Here is a 19,258-nt window from a genome sequence, read left to right on the forward strand (position 1 = left end):
GCAATGCATTCACAGTTAATTTAAAACTCTGTAGGGGCACCACATATCCACACAGAACTCTTTGGGGTCCTTTAGGATTATTCTCTACTAGACAAAAATAGCTTTTTAGGATAATTACTTGATGCATTTACAGTGGTAGAAACATCCTACATCATCAGTAATGTTTTGGTAGTATAGCTTATGCTGGACTTTTGAACAGAAGGTACAGAACTGCACCATAGGACCCCTGCTAATGCAGAAATGAAGTAAGCACCCCCACAGCAGCTGACTTAGTTCAGAGCCCTAATAGCTCTACACAGGAGCTTCAATTATTAGCTATACTTTCTGTAGCCATTACCCTCTCAGCCCTGCAAGTGACAAAAGGCAGAGCAAGCGAGCATGTCACATACTTCAGTTCTCAAGACATATGCAAGGGTGGTTTAGAATTTCCCCCAATTCTAGCAACGTAAAAACCGTTAATTACTGCAGGCAGCCCTGCAACCTGAAAGCAACATTCTCAGCTGGGAACAGAGTCACAAACGTTATACATCACTTCAGCACTGTCATTTAATGTCTGGGACCAATACTGAAATTATAGGCCTCTGCAGAGTGTAATTCATAAACATACGAGCAGAAAAAGCACAGGTACACATAGCTTTGACTATCCTTTCCAGTAAACTAAGAATAATCTGCTGATTATTCTTTCAGGAATAACACAAAAGGTCCATTCATGCATTTCAGAATCAATGATTGACCGTAACCGCACAAATAAACATGTGAGAGTGTTTCATATTTCTGATTCAGATTTTAAACTGAACCTGTCTTCTGAAGACCAGTCAGGGTCATTTACATTGTTAGTGTTAAGGTAAGGGGGAAAAGCTTACTTGCTACTTAGTTCCATTAAGATGGCCATTAAAAAGAAAGACTAAATTCGGTTTAAACAGATTTTCAGCCCAGTGAATCCAAGGCAAACTTTAGCCAGGACTCCCACGTTTCTAGGCAATTCCATTTTCTGATCCTCCAATGGTAATTACTGCAACAAGGACAAAAGATCTTTATTCGCCTGTTAGTAATTTACGCAAACGGGATTGCTGACCTAGTAGAATTAAATAACCCTCAAAAACACTTTATTTTTTAAAATAAATCTAACATATAAACCTGCTCTTTTATGTAAGCAACACTGAAGTCTTATCATGTACTAAACTTATAGGTCTAAGCTACCTGGAAGTGCCACTTGTAAGTATTGAGGTCGCAGATCTCATTTTTACCACCAAACACATAATTCAACAAGATAAGCTAGAAGCAAGTTCAGTTGCTTTGTGTGTTTCCATTTCATTCTTGAAAATCACATGCAGTATACAAACCCATGTTAACTCCAAGGTAATTTAAATGTTTCAGTGAACAAAACAAGGCGCTACTTCAAGAAAATCACATGCGATTGAGATTAGGCAAACAAGAAGATGGAAGTTTTTCTTTGGTTGTAAACATCTTACTAGTCTCATTAGTAGTTTAGAAAATGCAAAACAGCAGCCAGCCTTCCTTAGAATTTCCAGAGATGTGGATTCACTTTAGTTTTCCTTCTACGGCTGCCAAGCATACAAGTCACTCAAATGTACAAACTCAAAACACAAGAATGTGAACAAAACAAATGCTTAGTTTACTCAATCTCAGCCCAGTCTTTTCTGTGCTTCTCCCCTTTTTGAAGAAAAGGAAAGTATTCAATTGACGTATTCAATTAAAGCTTGACTGATGTACATGTAGATCAGCCACCTACCCTACAATCCAGATTGGACTGAGGTTCAAGGAAACTGGGACAAAGGCCCCATTAACCACTGTTCTTGCACTTGCCATTACCATTGTGCTTTTTAACTTATAACGACTGGGCCATCGCTATGAGCATGGAAACTGCAGCCTTCAACCTGCATCTTAGCAACAATCAAAAGACAGAAATCAGAGTTAAACAATGCAGAGCTGAATCAACTGCTCTCTCAATATTAGCATCTGATAAACACCAACGTTGAAAATTCAAATACCTACGACTACTTCTAAAATACACGTGGTCCAGATCCAATCTTCAAAGTGCTGAAGCAAAGCACTAATAAAGACTTGATAATACTCGACTTCCTTTGTTCTTCATGTATACTGCTGAAGAACTTCAGCATTTTAGTGGTTCTACAATAATTCCCAAATTCAAAAACAATAGTTACCAAAAATAGAACTACATTTCTGTACGAAGCAGGGTAACCTGAACTAATCAGAACAGAAAAGTCTGCTATAGCAGAATTAAATTATTTGGGAATTAAAATATCAAACTAGCACACACTGAAAAGGAATGGCTTAAGAGAGCTTTTTTTAAATTATGGCTTATACACAAATAGAAAAGTGTCAGATGTTGAAAATTCATTGTGGCCTTCCAATACTTGAAGGGAGCATATAAACAGGAGGGGGAACAGCTGTTTACGAAGGTGGATAATGGTAAGACAAGGGGGAATGGTCTTAAACTGAGACAGGGGAGGTTTAGGTTAAATATTATGAGGAAGTTTTTCACACAGAGGATGGTGATGCACTGGAACAGGTTGCCCAAGGAGGTTGTGGATGCCCCATCCCTGGAGGCATTCAAGGCCAGGCTGGATGTGGCTCTGGGCAGCCTGGTCTGCTGGCTGGTGACCCTGCAGAGGTTGAAACTAGATGATCATTGTGGTCCTTTTCAACTCAGGCCATCCTGTGATACTATGAAAATAATTCTACTCAATGCCACAGTTTTTATGCCATCAGCCTAAAGCTGTGTTCAGCACCATAGAAATTTTCAGCAGTCTTATAAAGGTGATACCAGGGTCTACCTTCAATTTCAGATTTTACTAACTGGGTAGCCTTGTGCTTATGAACTCAGCCTACCTGAGCAGATCACACATCATATTTCCTTGTGAAGCTCTAAGTTGTCTCCCAAGATCTGAACGCACTGTGTGGGAGCTAGGATGGCAGTACTGTGCTCATTTCCAAGCAGGGGCACAGAGGTGGGGCAGTGGCCTAGACAGAGCTGCTCTGTGACGTGACATCACCAAGGGAGAGCTCTGTATCACCAGTCACACCGACACCTCAGCATATGTTCCAGAATAGCTCGTGGTTACTGAAATGAGTCACCTGTCTAAATACAATTATTGCTACAAAGCCCTATCTGCGTATGGATCGCCAGTTAAGAGTTTGGGTAGCAAAGGAATAAAAAAAGACAGAACATCTCAACAGCTGAAACAGCTGCAGTTATGCTGCAGTGCCTTAAAACAATGAAAATAAGACCTCAATTAGATCAAATGTTCCTCAAAAACAATGTGCTTTGTCAACGAATATTACTTTGCACTTTGCTCTCTTACCATATAGTAGATGGAAGAATAAGAGAGCTATATGTGAATTAAAAGCATCGCAGGATAAAAATAAATTCAACAGTCACAGACAAGAGAAGAAATTGTGATAAAATACATGAGTAACATACATAACGATAACATAATGATCTTTTTCATAATCACACTTTTCACTGTCATGGGTCAAATGAACATGCATGTCAGCAGAAGATTTGTGAAACTTTTCCAGTTCTGGTTCTGAAGACTTAGAACTTTAATGCAACTGTCTGATAGACGCAGCATTAAAATAAGTAAGGCTGCATCTAGAAAACCGCATAAAAGCTCTTCATTTCATATTTCTGCACACTGGTTTTCAATTTTTGATGACTTTTAGAGGAGGGCAAGCATTCTTACTACTTCACTATGGTTCCCACTTTAAACCAGTGGCAAACTGGTCTGCCCAAATAGCAAAGCACACCACATCCTGGAGGTTTTAAACTAACCAAAGTCCAGGTAGATTCACAAAGCTCAATGCCAGATATAATAAATAATAGCAGAAATGACATCTCTCAATCATCCATCATCAGCTTTTATGGGAAGGTCACAAGTTGTTTGAAGCCTTTAAGAGAATCCCTCCAGCTATGATTTTGCTAACACTTGCTGAAAGTTTACTATCACAAATAACCTTCACACATCCATGCAAGCTCCCAGCCCACTATTTAAGAGCCATCACCTGTCCTTACTCTTCAATCTTAAGGGTGTAAAGCCCTAAAAAAAAAAAAAAAAAAAAAAAAAACAGCCAAAAAAAACAACACCAAACTCTACGAAATTTCATAGTACATTTTAAAACATAGTGGGGGATAGATATTTCACATTGTGATTTACTGTACTTACTTCAGAGCATGCAAATATGTCTTCTAGACATATGTCTCATTAAAAAAAACCAAACCACTAAAAAGAGTGATCTCATGAAAGAGATTGTGATCTTAAATGTTCGACTTCTCATGCATTCAAGTAGGATGAACCCTTGGTACAGCTATCCCAAGGGTACACCACACACTCCTCTAACAAAGTTTCATGATTTGTGATAATGATTTGTGATAACTTGAAGTTCAGGTTTCTCTACCTGAAAGGTAAAATAACAGCTACCTCATTGAGGCAAAATATCTGTACGCTCAGAGGAAAGACACCCCTCCCCAAAAAAAGAAACCCAAACAGTATGGCACTTCAAGTTTTACTACATGTAAAAATCATTAGTAAAAAGCAGGCTATACCGAAAATTCAAGAGATTAAAAACAAGGACCATCAAGTTCCAACTTCCCCACAATTACTATCAACTTGTAATAACACTTACGATTAAGTTAATCTGAGATTTCCCTTCGATGACCCTTCTGTTGTGACCGTTCCTTCTCCCCGCTGGAAATGAGCCTTCAGCTCTAACAACCCCGAATTCCTGTAGGATCACTGAACTACATTTGTTTTAGAATAGGGCTGAAGTCCAACTCATGTGCCATCAGTCAGATCCCTCTGATGCCTTTCCTGGGGCTGCTGTCCCACTCCTGACCCCCCCCCTCTGGACATAGAGCCAGGGCTGCCCCATGGGCACAAATCAGCTTTTAGTGAGCCTCACGTGGCTGCTGATTGCTCAGCCTTCCTGTTGGCCAAGATTAAATCACAGAATCCCAGAATGGTTTGAGTTAGAATGGAAACATAAGGCCATAGGCTTCCAACCCCAGCTAAACCAGGTTAGTCCTCTGCACAGTCTCTCTCCCTTTGAGGGGCTCAGCAGGTACTCCAGCTTAGTGTTGTCCTCAAACTTAGCATGCACTCTAGCCCTGCATCCAGACACCACCTGCAGATACCTCTAGATCAAACCTTGCCATTACAAAGAAAGGAGGTGAGGATGACAACAAACAGTCTGATCTTAATTTCTTTCTCTGCATGTTTCAGGTATTTTAGAGGTAGCATTGCTGAGTAGTAGTAGTAGAAATACAACATATTTGGGCTGTACCCGAGTTTGAACCCATGAAATGGAAAAATAAATAAATCAGGATATGACAAACTCATTTATTTAAATGTATTTGCAAAATATCTTGTCTTAGTCAGCCTAAGCTGTAGGATTAAGTTGACTTATTGGTGTGGTCATACCCAACAGACAGCTCAGCACCACGCAGACCCTCACTCAATTTCACCCTTCCCAGTGGGATGGGGGAGAGAATCGGGGGAAAAAGAATGATTTGTGGGTTGAAATAAAACTATTAAGATAAAGAAAAGGAAAACAATAAAAGTTGTGTCTGTGTGTATATATACAGATAGATACAAATAATGTATGTAACAAGAGGTGAATAAGAAATTGCTCACCAGCCTGCAACTGAGGTTCAGCAGCCCCTTCAGAAGTTCTTCTGTATGATGTCATGCGACATGGAATATCCCTTTGGTTAATTTACATCAGCTGTCCTAATCTTGTTCCCCCCCAGAAGAACAGCTTGGGTTGGAAGGAACCTCAAGGATAATTAAGTTTCAACCTCCTTGCCACAGGCAGGGCTGCCAAGCACTAGAGCAAGTTCTAGATCACATTCCCAAAGCCCCATCCAACCAGGCCTTAAACACCTCTAGCGACAGGGCATCCACAGTTTTTCTGGGCAACCACTCCCGTAGTAAAAAAAGTTCCCCCGACATCTTATCTAAATGCCCAATCTTTTAGTTTAAAATCACCCTCCCTTGTCCTGTCCACTGTCTACACTTGTAAAAAGTTGATTTCCTTATAATCTCCCTTCAAAAAGTTGGAAGGCCGCAACAGGGTCTCCCTGTAGCCTTCTCTTTCCCAGACTCAGCAACCTCAGTCCCTCCAGCCTGTCTTCACAGGAGATGTACTCCAGCCCTTGGATCATCTTCACAGCCCTCTTCTGGATCTTCTCCAAAAGCTCTACATCTTTCCTGTGCTGGGAGCCCCAGACTTGGATGCAGTACTCCAGCCAGGTTGAGATTTTCATCAACCAGAATCCAGAGGTTCTTCTCAGCAGGGTTTGTCTCAAGGAGTTGTTCTTCCAGTTTGCAAACATATCAGGGATTACCTCGACCCTAGGGCAAAACCTTGTACTTTGCTCAATTTAGCCTCATTAGGTAGACATGGGCCTGCCTTTTGACTTTAATCAAGGTCTCTCTGGATGGCATCCCTCCACTTAGCTTGGTGTCATCAAACTTGCTAAGGAGCACTCAATCACATCATCTATATCTCTGATAAAGGCATTGAAGAGTACCAGTCCCGAGACAGACCCTGGGAGGCAGCTTTTGTTGCCAGCCTCCATCTGGACACAGAGCCATTCAGCACAACCCTCTCTGACTGCGACTAACTCCTTATGCACTGAAAAGTATCTGTTGCTCATTACACAAATATACTGCTTTTGTAACATCCACTGGCATTAGGTTTTTTCTTTTTATTACTCTCTTCCCCAATATTTGTATTTTATCACAAGTTATTTTCACACAATTATTAAAAATTCAGTTAACTCATCGCAAAACAACATCACTGCAAAACAGCACGAAACCAAGTGGCAACTCTCACTGTCCAGTAACGCAGATTTCAAAAATATTGCAAAAGAAGTTCTTTCTAAAGGATCTTTGAATTTCTGCATCAAGTTCTTTCTTCTGAGGTGCTGAATAATAATGCCTAGTACTGACTGGAGCAACTCAAGAAGGGCTATGTGACACCAGAAGAGTTCCCAAAACTTTTTCCTTAGGTCTCTTCGATTGCTGGTATTAGAATACATGAACCATATCCTACAGCATTCACTAAAAAAAGTTTCTACAGATAGCCTTTTCAACCTAAAAACAGCCCAGCAAAGATGACCTTCTGAAACCATTTATTGCCAACTTGCAGCTCTGACTACACAATTGCAATTGTGAAACCATCCCAAGTCAGCAAAAGTAACTCCACATGGATTCAAGTGGCAGATATGAACCAAAGCACACCATCACTGTCCTTTTTCTAGTCCCGGGGAAAGGTACAACTCAATAGACACTAGCACCAAGTAATGCAAGTAGGATAGACTGAAAGGAGAACAAGTCATACTCACAACCCTGAACCAAAATAACCAGCATGCAATACTACAGAAAGGATCTTTCAGCTACATGAAAAATTTCTGGCTCAAAGTCAAGGATGGATAAGTAAAAATCCATAACTTTTTTTCCATAAGATAACACATTGAAAGCTTATCCTAACTCTGAAGATCCCTAAACTCCTCATTTATAGTCCTCTTATCAGGGTATTTCAGTGACACAGTACTGCAAGAAATTATTCAATTTCAAAATCTGTTCATTCAGCTTAACACAGACAACCAGTAATTTATATACAAGGTTGTAGATTTTAGGTAAAATTGGAGAAATCCAACATCCCACACTTAAAAGGATTTTCAAGTAAGTAAGTTTTCACTTGCTTCAATACTTAGGTTTCAGGAGGCTAGCTTTAGACAAAATGTTAAGTTGTACACTGATACATGCATGCCAAATCACTACTTGCATTCATTTTTTACCCAATTTGATGACTTTTTTTCTCCTAAAAACAGAAAACACTCAAAGAAAGTTGGCCATCCGGGAAGCAAGATTTAAAAATGTCTTTTCAAGTTTGTGCAGTTAGATTTTCAGCAACCCTTTTAGGATACAGAGCTACATAAAGCTGCTTAGTACGTGGAATTGGGTGATGTTGAAACACATAAAAGTTGCAACTTTCATTCCTTCCTCTTCTAGGACAGAGACTATAGCCAGATTGAGATTTTTCACAGTACTCCCAATTTAAACACATATGCTGACTCTGATGTAAGTGCTTAGGTGCAATATGCTACTCTTTGCACATTCCTATAATTCTCGAGCCAGCACTGCTGCATAACTCAAGAAAGTACCTAAAATTTAATTCATTCTGGACAGAGAATCTAGGTTCTAAACAACAACACAGATTTGTAGAAGACTAATTATTTTAAACAAGATTAGATACACAATCTCCCATCTAATACACAAAAGAACAGGACAGGCAGCAGCTCACCCTCAACAGCCATGAGACAGCACTCCCTCTTCAGATTCAATGACGGATACAGCTTTAATGTCACTTGTACTTAAAAAAAAGAAAGTCACTACCCTCCTTCTTATTTTTGTTGATGTTCTCAAAAGGACTGCATGAAGCCCACATACATTGCCTCATACATAAATCATTTCAAGAGTGAGCAAACACACAAACCTGTGAGAGCCACCACAACAAAGCAATTTAGCAATGGCTTAAAGTTTTACATTGCTTATTTCTCCCAGTTTGCAGGTCTAAGTATTGTCCAAACCTGTTTCCCACTGCATTTTAAGCACTGTTTCAGAAGATCTTTATAACAGTAAGATGTAACTTTATTCTTTAACTGCTCACTGCAATAAAAGTTCAAAGATTCATCTGATCCATTATTTTCTGGATAAATTCAAATACATTTTTAGAAAAGCATGCTTGTAAGATCTTCAGCATTAAAGAGTTAACCCATACATAAGCACTTCTTGGTATTTTTCCTACTGAATACACTGATTTCCAGTGAGTATTCCAGCCTAAGTAAATACTACACATACCTTGAAAGTTAATTTCATAGAAACTTCATAAACTTCCCAGCTGAACTAGTAGCATCACTCACAACTCAGACAATCTCAGATTTAACTTAAAGGATCCAATACTGGTACAGCATTATTCATTTAAAAACATAGCACAATAACCATACGTGGAAGATGTTAAATAAATCTCCTGGAAAGAGTCCAGAGGAGGGACACAAAAATGATAAGGGGCCCGGAGTACCTCTCTTAAGAAGAAAGGCTGAGAGACCTGGATTGATTCAGCCTTGAGAAAAAAAGACTGAGAGGGGATCTTACTAATCTTTATAAATATCTTAAGTGTGGGAGTTAAACAGACATGGCCAATCTCTTTTCAGGAGACAAGATAAGGGGAAACGGCCATAAACTGGAGCATAGGAAGTTCTGCACCAATATACAAAGGAACTTCACAGTAAGGATGATGGAGCACTGGAACAGGCTGCCCAGGGAGGTTGTGGAGTCTCCTTCTCTGGAGATGTTCAAGACCCACCTTGATGCCTACCTGTGCAGCCTGCTGTAGGGGGCCTGCTTTGCAGGGGGGCTGGACTCAATGATCTCTGAAGGCCCCTTCCAGTCCCTACAATTCTGTGATATGCTGAAAAGGGAAAAAAAAAAAAAAAAAAAAAGTGCAATGAAAATACCTTTAGCTATACTTGAAAGCATCAAAGCCTGCTTGACTTCTTCCACCCTTCTCTGCTATGCAGTAAGATCTCTCAGAAATGACATAATTACTAGTAGTCTTGCTAAAAAAACAGTACCTGTTTTGAGCAATAAATTGGTAGACATCGCATGCTAAATTTAGCACAGTCTGTGATTACACAAAGTGTTTCTACAATACCTATTAACACGTAGAAGCAAATTATCTCCCATGCAGCTTCATTTACAAGAAAGAGGGCAGAAAAGGCTAACAGACCTCCAGCTGCAGTTTTCATTTTTCTACAGGGCTGGTTAAGAGAAAGCCACTAAACTCTACCCTTATAGAAAGTGAGACTGTTCCCTATTTTAATAGGCTGATCAAAGTCAATAACAAAGAAGCTATGGGTCGTCTTACGCTGAAAAAAAAAAAATCAATTCATAACAAAAGATTTGTTTTATAAATCTAAGTATATCAGTTACTGTACCAGAGCTGTTCCTGACTCAACAGCCATTGAAATTGCACTCCACAGATTTTACTCGTGATACTCATACAACTCATACGACGTGAATACAACTAGAAACTACGCAATAGCCTGATCTAAACCAACTGCTAAAAATACAGTAATTAGATACAGACTAGATACACATTGTTCTCCAATACTGGAATATCACTGCTTAAGCAGAAGCAGCTGCTCATATGCTACTTTATCCAAGGGATTTATTAGCCAAATTCTAAACGATTTTAAGATTCACATACAGATCCTTTAAAATAAGACTGACTGTCCTTTGTCTCCTGTGCTTAAGAAACAAATAACAATGAACAGGCAAGACTTTCATGATATCTGCTGAATGAACTTTCATCTTTCACAGCGTAGAGCACAATTGAACAAAGAAAGGAACAAGGTGTTTTGCAACACTGTTCACTCTGCTTTCTCAGAAAAATATTCTCCAATTGCCAATCTGTGCATTTGTTGTTGTTTTCCTTAAACAACACAAAACAAAACTCATTATGTAGAACAGAACATTGCTGGGAATAGCTAAGAAAACAGATGGGGCAGTATCACAGAACAAAGGTAACAGAAGGATCCAATGAATTCCACTCAATCACTTTTTGTGCAAGGGAAAAAAAAAAAATTGTGGAGACCACAATATGGCAGGGAAACAATTTTTCCAATCTAGGAAATAAGAGATCTGATGGGGTTTTGAGTGCACCTACATTTTCCCTGACATTTCTAAAAAACTGTTTCAAAAACACTTGATTCTTTCCATAAGAATAATTCAATTTTGAAAATTAAATATGGAGATAGAATTCAGACTAGAAAGCTAGTTCTTCAAAACTGGATTCATAATAAATTATTAACGTATCAGCTTAAACCTTATACTAGGAATTTACAAAAATTATTCAGTACTCACTTTTTTCATAGCATTATTTAATAAAGCAATAAAGAATTTGATTACATAAGACTATATATCAGTGTTACAAATTTACATTCCTTTGAAGTTACTCACAGCTGAATATTTTAGAACTGAAAAAGTGAAGACTTTTTGCTCTTTGTACTTAGAAAGTGTTTCACTTCAAAAAGGATTTCAATTTCACCTTCTTGCCCTTTCACTTGAAAAAACAAAAAATCACAGAATCACTGAAGAGCTGAGGTGGGAAGGGACAGCTGGAGGTAATCTGGTTCACCCCCCTACTCAAGGCAGGAGGATGCCTACAGCAGGTATGCTAAAACAAAACATTTGAAGCCAAATTTCCAGAAAAAGCAAGCTCGCCTTCAAATATACTTTTCAAATGATCCTGAATTCGTAATACCTATTTGGCTATGCATTTAAAATTGGTTAAAACATCAATGTGGAGCTCTTGGAGTGGGTCCAGAGGAGGGCAACTAAGATGATCAGAGGGCTGGAGCACCTCTCCTATGAAGAAAGGTTGAGGGAACTGGGCTTGTTTAGCTTGCAGAAGAGAAGGCTCTGGGGAGACCTCACTGCAGCCCTCCAGTACTTGAGGGGAGCGTATAAGGGAAGATGAACAGCTGTTTATGAGGACAGTGATAGACCAGGGGGAATGGTCTTAAACTGAGAAAGGGGAGGTTTGGGTTAGATATTAGGAGGAAGTTTTTCACACAGAAGGTGGTGACGCACTGGAACAGGTTGCCCAAGGAGGCTATGGATGCCCCATCCCTGGAGGCATTCAAGGCCAGGCTGGATGTGGCTCTGGGCAGCCTGGTCTGCTGGTTGGTGATCCTGCACGTAGCAGGAGGAGTTGAAACTGGATGGTCATTGTGGTCCTCTTCAACCCAGGCCATTCTATGACTGTGATGATCAAGAAGCATAAGTTTAAAAGAATCTTCAATTTCCTTACCTATAAATAGCTCAAGGTTACAGCCTCTAGGTAAGTGTTCAATCTTAGCTGTGTCACTGCAGCTCATGCAGCACAGCTTCAGCTCCCTGTGATGAGCTATACTGTTGTACTTACGAAGACTCTTTTCCTTTTTTTTTTTTATTACATCCTGACCACCTTTGGCATACAAAAAAATATAAAAACATACGAAAAATTGGTTATGCCTAACATTCACTTTACAGCTTAACTTTATACAAGTTACTCACTATGCTTAAAGGAACGAGTCTACCACCATGCAAAGGGACATGCTGCACTACCATGAGGTCCTTTGTTCCCTTGGTGTCCCACGTTCCCAACCCTACAACTTGCTTAGAATTTACATACGTTCCAGGTGACAATGCCTCATCTCAAAAAGCACATTGCATCCAACATGAAGGAATTCTTTATGTGCTGCCTTGCAGAAGAAAAACAGAGCTGAAGAACTGACTGCTTACACAACAAACCTTAGTTGAATCAGATTGCTTCCAGCATCAACTGAGAAGAGTCAAAATTGGCAATCTGATAAAATGAGACTACCAGAGAATCACCATGGTTTTGTAATGCTGTACCAAAAGCCACAGCGAGAAGAAAAAGTAGCTACAGACAACAGGATAACAGCTGTGGTGTTTATATGAAAGATCATCTCATTAGATTTCTACAGAATGTCAACGTTGTGACCCAGAGGTTCTGAAGTGCTTGCTCAATAAAGCCATCCTCAAAAGGATGAGGAGGAAACACTGAAGGAAAGGAAATTCATTCTAAAGTTGCAGATAGATATCTATTCTGTAGATAATATGAGATGTACAAGAGCTGTTCCAGAAGTAACACCTCCTATTTTATGATGTTGGCCCACGAATATTCCATTACGTTTTGTTGCTGTGTGACAGGTGGCAGCAAAGGGGCAGTCTGACAAAATGGCGTCTGACATGGAAGTGCAAACGAAGCAAAAGGGTGTCACTGAATGAAGAAAAAATGGCAACCACTGACACTCATTGATGCTTGGTGAACATTTATGGAAACCAAACAGTGGCTGTGAGCACAGTGAGGCAGTGGGTGTGCATTTCAGCAGTGGTGACAGCAATGGGAAAGACAAGTCATGTTCCAGATGGCCGCGCACAGCTGTCACACCACAAAATGAAGAGCATCTCGATCAGCTCACTTGCATGAATCAACTAATAATGGTGATTATGTTGAAAAAGCAATGTTTTATAGCTGAAAATTTGCTCTACCAAATAGCGTTATTGTGCTCTCTGTATCTGATGTAGTTTCCATGGAAATAAATAGGAGGCATTCCTTCCCAAGTGACTGATATCTCATTACACGTGTTCACGTACACGGGGATGCGCATGTGTGCACAGGCCCATACCTCCAAACACGATCATTAACATCTACTATATCAAAAGGTATAATTTCTGATGTAGCACAACTGGCATCACAGCCATTGTTAGGTCGCCAGTGGTGCAGTAACAGAACAGAACCAAGTCCTTTCATTAAGGACTAAGAGCACAAAAGTTGCTTTTGGAAAGTGGCACCCCTGAACCATAGGTTACTGGTTGATCACACTTAATCCACGCAGGCCGGTTGTTCCTACTCTCAGCTGAAATAGTCTTTACAAAAGACAAAGCAAGAATGACTCACAGCTCTAAAAGTTCCCTGGGGGTGCAGAAAACCTGCTTGTGGAAAGCACGATGGCAGTAAAATATACTCAACTTCGTGTAAGCCAGTGGAAATGCTAGTGGCCTACCATAACAGAGGGCCAATACAAATAAATAATCAAAGAGATGGCAACACTCCCAGTTGCAGGCATGAGAGTTTCTAAGAAATTTAATTGCCCAGAAGAGAAACAGCTAATCACTTGATTTATTTCTCACTGTAGCTGAATGACACATGTCCAACAGCATTCTTTATATCGAAGATCTCTCCTAACAAGCAAAAATTAAAGAAAGCTTCTTTAAAGCAAGTGGTTTTCCAACTTCAGTTTTCACAGGTAAACCAGGGTGCTCATACTTTGGAATGGAACTGCCACCTCAATCCAGCGAGGGTTCAGGAAAAATTCCACTCAGTCAAGTTCAGCAGGGAGCTTCTCCGAGCCGTGCAGGGGTTCCTTTAAATTAAGCACAGCTGTATACTGATCAGACATTAGATAGCTTAGATTGTCTACATTATCTCTGGAAAACAACCAGAAGTTTTGAAGCTTTTATCTGTAACTGTTATAGGAGAGAGAAAACATTAAAAGTTTAGGGAAAACACTTTTTAAAACGTCGGTTAGCAAATGTGAAAGTAAGCATATCTGCAAGTCAATGTTGCATAATCGTATATCCTCACTAAATATGTAGATATATTAAGAGAATTCTTAACTTGTTATAGATTTATTATTTCTGTGAAGAAGAAAACTGCTTCTCCATTCAGCAGGTCCATCCAGCAGCATCTGTGAAGGTGCCAAGAAAACCTCTACTCAGGGAGAGGATCAGAGGCATAAGTAAAACTAAAGAGGTGTTCATTTGTCTTCTGACTCATAGCAGATCCTTTACTGAAATCTGTACTTCACATTACCAATTAAGGCTGACGCATTTGGGATTTCCCTCTCATCCCCTTTTGTTTTTACCCATGAAGTCAGAAATACAATAACAAGCTCGGAAATGCAATGAAGTTCTATTAAGTACAAACCAAATTCTTAATTCAATTCTTATTTCAGTGCTCGTCTACTATTACTATGCTAAGAAAGAATTTATGCGTAAACTGGATGTTGTTTCTAAAAACCAGACACGCTGGCTATGTTCCAAAAGCAGAGGTTGAGATGCTAGCTCTGAGAACTCTGCTAGCTCATATCTTTTGTTGTTACAACCACCAGACAGCAAGGTATCAGTCTGATATGCAGAAAAGATTCATTTGTTGACATACTTTAAAAAAAAATAAAAAAACAGATTTGAAAGTCCTACTTACATTACTCCTGACAACCACTTTAATGAGACAGAGTATCATGCTTCTGCAGAAAAATACTTCACAATGAAGATCAAAGCAACACCACATTCACTCAGTTTTAGTATTATTAAATAACTCATAACTTCCTAATCAGAACCTACCAGTTTGCAAGGAAATCACAACTGCGTGATACTGAAATCACAATGACAAGATATTTAAGATATACAGGGATAAACTTTATAGATGCCCCAAGAATAGCAACACAGTTTATTTTGCATGTTTAAGATGGCTGAGATAACAAAAAACACCCTTTGCAGTTTCAGCAAAACTGTTTGAAACATATTTATTAATATGACTTGACAGACTGCTCTTACACTCTCCATTTGTGTTGTTTTACTGTAGTCAAGTTTATCAGTGACTAGACTAGAGCACATGATAAGAGGCAAAGAAGCTTGTCTAAGGTTTTTAGTCTGTAGGTGCCTTGGAATTCCTAACTTAAAGCAGAGTAAAAAAAAGAAGTTAACAACATGCACTGGCCCAAAACCAAACACTCCAAGACACAGGTTTCCAACTCTGTCAAAATATTTACAGTACGCTGTGTAAGCCAGGACTGCTTTTAAATATTTGCATATTTTAAGAAGCAAACCCTATCTACTTACAGGCTTTTTTTTTTTTAGTTTGGGGTTTTTGTTTTGGGTTGTTGCTTCTTTTTTGCATATGTGTGATTTTATTTCTTCTTCAGAACTCATTACTGTGCCGCTCACAAGACTCATGCTAGCTATTTGCTAATTGGGGTTGGGTACCTTCTCAAATATTGACATATCCTGTGCAGTAAGACTCACAGGACTCCAGCAATACACACCACTTCACAACAGCTCAAGCAGAATCACTCACACTCCACAGAGCACACACCAAGGCAGATCCCAGACCAACACCACCAGAGAAATGTTGACTGCTCTCCCCAAGCAACGCACTTTGACAGAATGGCACACAAAGGGATGACGGTCATTCATGATTATGACTGCAGACTGGGAACCAACCCTGGGATAGGGTTTGGGGAACAGCTGTTTACGAAGGTGGATAGTGATAGGACAAGGGGGAATGGTTTTAAACTGAGAAAGGGGAGGTTCTGGTTAGATATAAAGGAGGAAGTTTTTCACTCAGAGGGTGCTGACACACTGGAACAGGTTGCCCAAGGAGGTTGTGGATGCCCCATCCCTGGAGGCATTCAAGGCCAGGCTGGATGTGGCTCTGGGCAGCCTGGTCTGCTGGTTGGCGACCCTGCACATAGCAGGGGGTTGAAACTAGATGGTCATTGTGGTCCTTTTCAACCCAGGCCATTCTATGATTCTCGGGACGTGCTGCTCCTACCTTGAGAAAGGCATGCACTGCCACAGAAGCTAACTTGTATCAATCCTACAGATTCATAGAAGCACAGAATTCTTGCCTAGCAGCATGGCTGAGCATTTTATCCTCTGCCATTGCTGCAACAAGCAGAGAAGCCTCACGTTCTGCCTTTACAGGCTACCAATGTAAGCCATAATAACCTTTAGACCCATTTTAATCACAACCAGGGAAGCAAAGAATTAACACAAAGATACCTTTAAGGAAGCAGCTTGGTCAGCTCCAGAGTAAGAAATGGAACCCATACGCTGGACAACATGAGAACACTTCTCATGTCTAACCACATCAGGCCTAACAAAGTAAAATGAAGTTTTTGCTACGCAGCTGACTTGTGCAATATGGAAACTATCTCATAAGCCAGTAAGAGATTATTTTTTTTTTTCCAAAAGAACACTTCAGATCATCCATAAAGATGCATACAGCCAACATCAAGACCATCAATCACAAATGCCATCTGTCAGCTCAATATTAACTACCTCATCCACTTGCTGCACGCTCTTTTTAAAGAAAGGGGAAAAAAAGAGAGAAAAATCTTTTTCTAAACTAAATAGTTTTGTTTGTCAATCATTAATAAACTATTTCATCACTATGTACAACTGTGCCATGTATATTCCTTTTATGGAAGACGTTGCTCGATGTGCGGTATGCAGTTTAACCCCCAGGGGCAGTTTTAATGTTTATTCTAGCATGGCACTGCACAGCATGCAGACCCCAAGCCAAAGAAAGTAACTCTAGAACTATAAACTACACAACAAGGGGAATTTGGAGCAGCCATGTTAAGCTGAACACCACAGAGAACAAGGCAGCACCTGCACTCCTCTCATGTTTACCATAACTGAGCCACAGTATAGAACGCGCAGAGATCTCCAAAATGATGTTGAATTGTGCTAATTAGACATGCCCTGTGTGTTAATACATGCTGCTGTTAAAGCTGATTCAGTCATAATTGGCAGAACATAACTATTATCATTGAAGGCAAATTGCAAGTCTGACAATATGTAATTTCAGGCAAGTACAGGTATGAAACAGCAAGCACGTTACCCAGGGTGCTAATGACCTTCATTGCTGAAAACACAATTAGGAAGCTTTGCCTGCCCGAAATAGAATCAGCAAACAGTTTTACAGAATCACAGAATGGCCAAGGTTGGAAGGGACCTCAAGGATCATGAAGCTCCAACCCCCCTGCCACACGCAGGGCCACCAACCTCCCCATTTAATACTAGACCAGGCTGCCCAGGGCCCCATCCAACCTGGCCTTGAACACCTCCAGGGACGGGGCATCCACAGCCTCTCTGGGCAGCCTGTTCCAGCACCTCACCACTCTCTCCGTAAAGAATTTCCCCCGACATCCAACCTCAATCTCTCCTCCCTCAACTTAAAACCATTTCCCCTCCTCCTGCTGTTATCTACCCTTTCAAAGAGTTGATTTCCTCCCCTCTGTAGGCTCCCTTTAGGTATTGAAATGCTACAATGAGGTCAAAGCTACCTTTTTAGCTACCTTTCACCATAAAGCAAAGAGGTGCCTTCCCACCCCCTACAGAAGGCAATGTTTTTATACCAGTCTCATCACGGACATAAAGAGAATGATCTTTTTGTTGTGGTAAAATGAGAATGAAGATCCAGCTGCTTACATAATGCAGCCTTCACTAGGACTACTGTAACAACACACTGCTAAGGGTTTTACCTTCTCAAAGCAGTGGGAAAGCCTTGCCTTTATAGAAGATCTGAAAAAAAATACCTGGTATTAAACCTAAACGAGCAAAAGGAAGAAGCTCCCCCTTGTAGCAAGCGGCATAAACACACTCATTACATACAGCAAACTTTCAGAAGGACTGTTGCGAGGATGCAGAAAACAGCAGATCCTAAAGCTCGTTTTTATCCCTTCGACAAAGGTCAGCAAACGTCCCTCACACCTTTCCGGCTTCCCCTGCCGGCGGGGCAGAGCAGCAGCCCCAGAGGGCTGTGGCCGGGAGCCTGTGAGTCACGCCGGCCCGAGGCAGCCAAGCAGCCGGGCCGGGCACGGCGGATGCAGCACGCAGACAGAGGCTGCGGATACCCGGCGCTGCTCTGGCCAGGTAGCTCGGTGCCCATAAAGCGGCTTCTGTCTCTGCACGGATGTCTCATTCGGGGTGAAGACGCGATTCTTCCCACGTGACAGAAAAAGGAAAAGCCAACAGAGAAGGCGGAGACGGCAAGCCCGAGAAGCCCGACGTATACGGGCCGTTACTGCGCTCGGGAAGCTGCGAGCAGTTTAAAACCTCGCATTCCCCCGCGGAAAGGCTTCTTCCCACCGGGTCGCTATCCTCACCCGCCACCAGCACGGCACGGCACGGGGACAAACGCCAGCCTCCCCCCCGGCCCTCCTCCACCCGCTCCCGTCCCGCAGCCGCCAGCCCCGCGCCCGACGGGCCACCGAACTCCCCCGCGCAGCCAGCCCTTCCCTCCGCCACGAGCGGAGCCTCCCCAGCCGCTGTCGTCACTCCCCGCGAGCCCCGGCCCTGCCCTTCCCCGCCAGGCGCCGTGCAAGGAGAGCTTCACCTTCCCCGCCGCGGCCGGCGCCGGCATCGCGGCTCTGCCCAACTGTCACCCTGCCCGCCCCGCCTCTTTCGCCCGGGAGCGCCGAGCGCCGAGCCCCGGCCCGCCATCCGCCCTCGGCCGCCGCGGAGCACGGAGCGCCGGGCTGCCCCAACCACCCCCCGCCCGCCCCTCCCCCGCGAGGCTCTGAACCCCAGCCTCCTCCTCGCGCAGCTCCCCTCGGCCGCGGCCCCAAACGGCGGCTCCGCCCTCACCTGGAGCCCCCGTAGCGCCGCGAGCCGCCGGCCGCGATGTCCGCCGGCAGCGAAGGAGATTGCGCGGAGCGCCGACGAGAGCGAGCAACCGCCCTGCGCTCCGGCCGCGCCGCTCCGGCCGCACCAACTGCCGCCCGCCGCCCCTCCGATTGGCCCACGCCCAGCCGCCTTCCGATTGGGCGAGGGCGGAGAGCAGGTTCCCG

The 19,258-nt window shown here is 42.0% G+C and overlaps 1 protein-coding gene across 2 annotated transcripts in view; it reads right to left on the reverse strand.

The window, feature by feature from the left end:
- Positions 1–19,173, reverse strand: part of PACSIN2 (protein kinase C and casein kinase substrate in neurons 2) — a 62,231-nt gene extending 43,058 nt beyond the window's left edge. Inside the window, exon 1 of one of the 2 annotated variants that reach the window (XM_031597204.2) lies at positions 19,056–19,173. The gene's annotated coding sequence lies outside the window, so the exon portion shown is untranslated. Of the gene's footprint in view, positions 1–2,874; positions 3,079–19,055 lie in introns of those variants that run through there. The other variant, XM_031597203.2, reaches the window with a different exon arrangement.
- Between the last annotated feature and the right edge of the window lie 85 nt (positions 19,174–19,258).

This window comes from Phasianus colchicus, chromosome 1 (genome assembly GCF_987193195.1).
Source record: "Phasianus colchicus chromosome 1, bPhaCol1.hap1.1, whole genome shotgun sequence".
NCBI lineage: Eukaryota > Metazoa > Chordata > Aves > Galliformes > Phasianidae > Phasianus > Phasianus colchicus.